We start from the raw sequence: 3,909 nt of genomic DNA, 5'->3' as shown, positions 1-3,909 counted from the left end.
GCTGTGGATGCCACCTGCGACCCATAACTGGGATCTGTCCCCTCCTCGAAATTTTGTGCCCCCCCAAAAGCCCAGGGTGGTCCTGGAGAGGCTCCCAGGCAGCTCAGGATTTTGCAGAGTTTCCATGAAAGGTCTGAGGGCAGTGGGGATTTGATTTCCTTTCCCACAGCCATCTATGGGGGGGAACAGCTCCCACATTTCCTGGGACAGAAGCTAACGAGGTTTTAGGAGGTCTGGCTGGCAGACCCACATTGTCACTGGATGGTTCTGGTTTTGCTCTATTAAGCAGGCCCTGTGGTTATTAAAAATCAGGGGTTAAACACCTGGAATAAAATCTCTCCCTTGCAGATTGTGTAGAGACTGGGGATGGTCACAGAGAAGAACCTGCACGGGAAATGTGTGTGCTAAAGGCAGGTTCTGATAATGATTTTAGGAGTTCAGTCACAATTTAATCTGGGGAAGCAAGGGGAGAAGTGAAGTGGAGAGATAAAAACAGATAAATATGAGTAAGCCACGGGTCTGAAAGGCAGGGAAGCAGCTCTGGTGCAGAAAGCCATGGGCAAGCCTCAGCTGCCAGGGTAGAACCCAGAGCACGCATGCAATGCTGCACTTGTTCAGAAATCCCTGCTTGTGGGAAGAATTATCAAATCCCTGCTTATGGGAAGAATTTACACATTCTGGAGCCCAATTTCCAGTGCTTAGACTGGAGCAGCCTTGTTGGATGAGCTGGGCTTGGTCCAGCTTCTGATGCTCCTCAGTGTTTGAAGATCTTGATCCAAATATCCTGTTGATTATTGTTTTTTAAAACAAATTTTCTGGTGCTTTGCTTCTGTTTATCCAAAAATTCAGTGTTCTGTTTATGTCCTCTTTTTTTTTTTGTACAGACAAACTTTCCACAGCTTTCTCTCTTTCTTCATGGAATTATTTCATTTGTCTTCCAGGTTCCAGGGATCACCCTGAGCATTCAGACCATAACCAGGTAACTGATTATTGATTGCCACTAATCAACCCTCCAGATAATAGAGGCCAAAGACAACACTGTGAAATAGAATATTTTATCTCCAACACTTAGCCAGACTCAAATGAACTAAAATATTTCGCTCAGAGAACCAATGGGCTGATGATTTCACAATTAATGCAGTGAATATAATTAAATCAAAGGAAGTTCTTGTTTTCATTCCCACATTTTTCACTAATCATGACAATAAATACATTAATTTGTTATCATCCTCATTCACTGAATTGTCACATCCTTTCATTAGGTCCAATCCAAGATACTGCACTGAAAAGAACAGATCTGTCAAAATTTGACATTTCAGTTTTGTTGATCTTCTGAGAAATATTTGTCTGGTAAACATTGATGAACGTTCTGTCTATTTTAATCATCATTCTCAGCTATCTTGGGCAAATATTTCAGTGACTGCTGTGGCTGAAATGCAGATAAAAAACCCCAAATAATTTCTCTGAGGGTGTTCATAACCCAATCACTCAGGGCTTGGGACCTTCCCATTGAGCTTTTTTCAGTCCCATGACAGAAATCACTCAAAGCTGAAGGTCTGGATCAAATAATTCCCAAATTCTATTGGTGTTTTATTACATAAATTGCATACATACATAATTTATTACATAAATTGAGTTTCTCGGAAGATTTTAATTTTAGACATTAGGGCTAATTTCTCTCAGAGTCCACTTATAAAATGATGTTAGAAATAGTTGTAACAACAGAATATTTGATACTGAGAGTTGCCTGGAGGCTTGGAAATGATTCAGTGGAGGGAGGCATTTCCCAAAAGAAAAGAAGCTTTTTTTCCCTCCCAACAGAATGTAAAGGTCAGCCCATTTCAGAAATATTTTAGTTATTAGTGGAGATGCTTAAAAGCTTGAAGGAAAAATGTGAATGTGTCATTCCCAGTTTAGAGTTGCCCTCTAGCTCATTTAATGTTAAGATGGTCTCACTTTCGTGGTATTGTACAGAAGATTTGAAGATAGAAATGTCACAACCAAAGGAATTCATTATCCGTGTCCTTAAATTTGGGTGGAATTCCGTGCATTTTTCCATCCTGACTAGAGGTTATTTGAATACGGCTTCATCTGGTGATAGTTGAACCAGCAAATCTGACACCAAGCACAGCTTTTGGGAAAACCAATTCATACCCCAGCTCAGCAGCAGTTTTTTACAACTCCTGCTGCAGTGCTGTGATGTTCAAAGTCACTGTTTTCCCAGAATTTGTAAGAAATTCAGCAGAGCACTAATTCCACCAGCCTGAACCTGCTTTTTTCCACAGCTGCTGCTCCATAACTCTTTTTTTCTCTGGAGGCTTTGGAAATGATGCTGTTCTGGAGGCTGAATTAAAAACTCTCCAGGGAATACAGACATTTTATCTGGGAGTCAAAGGAGAGGATGGGGAGGAACAAAAGTCTTGAGGCAAGTTCTTGAGTTCATTGAGCCGTGCTTAAGAAGAATTAATGTCTTAAGAAATAATACCTGAAAAGCAACGCAAACAAACAACTTACTGAAAAAAAAAATACCTGTGATGAGAATTATATCTGCTTCAGTGAACCTGAGCAGGTTCCTTTGTTATTAATGCCTCCTGACTAATTTAGTTGCTAATACCTGCTAATTCCATTTTTATCAGCTCGGAAGAAAAACCAAAAGCCGTCATGAAAACGCTGCCTGTAGCCAAATAAACTCTCTGGTGACACGTTTAAAACTGGTTACACGAAACTTCAAGCTTGGTGGAGATTAAAAGGAAGTGGGAAAATTCTCTGAGAGTCACAAAAGGTCTCAGTGCTTAACAGGACTCAGGGAAACAAAATTTTTGGGTTCTGAAATAGATAAAGGACATGGGGTGATGTGTCAGGGCCTTCCCATCCTCACAGCCAAGAGTTCCTTCCCAATATCCCATTATCCTCCTTCCCAATATCCCATTTATCCCTGCTCTTCATAACCAAGAACTCCTTCCTGAAATCCCATTTATCCCTGCTCCTCACAGTCAAGACTTCCTTTCCAAAATCCCATTTATCCCTGCTCCTCACAGTCAAGAATTCCTTTCTAATATTCCATTTATCCATGCTCTTCATAGCCAAGAATTCCTTTCCAAAATCCCATTTATTCTCCTTCCCAATATCCTGAATTATCCTGTTTATCCCTACCCTCACAGCCAAGAATTCCTTCCTGAAATCCCATTTATCCCTGTTCCTCATAGCCAAGAATTCCTTCCCAATATCCCATTTATCCTTCTTCCCAAATATCCCATTTATGCCTGCCCTTACAGCCAAGAATTCCTTCCCAAAATCCTATTTATCCTTCTTCCCAAATATCCCATTTATGCCTGCCCTTACAGCCAAGAATTCCTTCCCAAAATCCCATCTACCCCTCCCCTCTGGCAGTTTGAAACCATCCCCCTTGTCCCCTTCATGCCCTTGGAAAAGGTTTCTATCTTTCCTGACCTTAATTCTGTTATTTTGGGATTTTAACCCTCATCTAATTCATTCTTGGACATGAAAGAGAAATCTTTACCCACATGAACACCTGAAATTGAAGAAATGCCTTCACTGCCTTTCCAAAGCCTCTGCAGAGCCAGAAGTTTTAAATCAGCTCTGATCCCCTCTGTTTCTCCATGTGGAGCACACAAGCCATGAAATTTTGTCTTGGAAAGGGATGACCAGACCACAGAGATCTCCTAATTTAACAGTTTTTTTAATAATTGCTTTTTATTTCCAGAAAAACATGGAGCTTTGGTGTTGATCCAGCCTGGACAGGCAGTTCTGGACAGGATTCTGCTGGATTTCAGGTGAGTGCTGCAATAGAAATTCAGGGTTCATATTTTCTTTATATATTCTTTATTTTATATATTCTTTATGTATTTATATATATATATATTTAAAATATATTAATATTTTTACATA

General features: G+C 40.2%; 1 long non-coding RNA gene across 1 annotated transcript in view; it reads left to right on the top strand.

Moving 5' to 3' along the window:
- LOC115947670 overlaps positions 1–3,909 on the top strand; it is a 16,148-nt gene that overhangs the window by 11,765 nt on the left and 474 nt on the right. Inside the window, exons 2-3 of the long non-coding RNA XR_004081531.1 lie at positions 942–979; positions 3,725–3,794. This is a non-coding gene — a long non-coding RNA (uncharacterized LOC115947670). The remainder of the gene's footprint in view (positions 1–941; positions 980–3,724; positions 3,795–3,909) is intronic.

Source organism: Geospiza fortis, unplaced genomic scaffold (assembly GCF_000277835.1).
Source record: "Geospiza fortis unplaced genomic scaffold, GeoFor_1.0 scaffold172, whole genome shotgun sequence".
In the NCBI taxonomy this organism is placed as follows: domain Eukaryota; kingdom Metazoa; phylum Chordata; class Aves; order Passeriformes; family Thraupidae; genus Geospiza; species Geospiza fortis.
The sequence above is the reverse complement of the archived record's forward strand: the minus strand, read 5'-3'. Positions and strand labels throughout refer to the sequence as shown.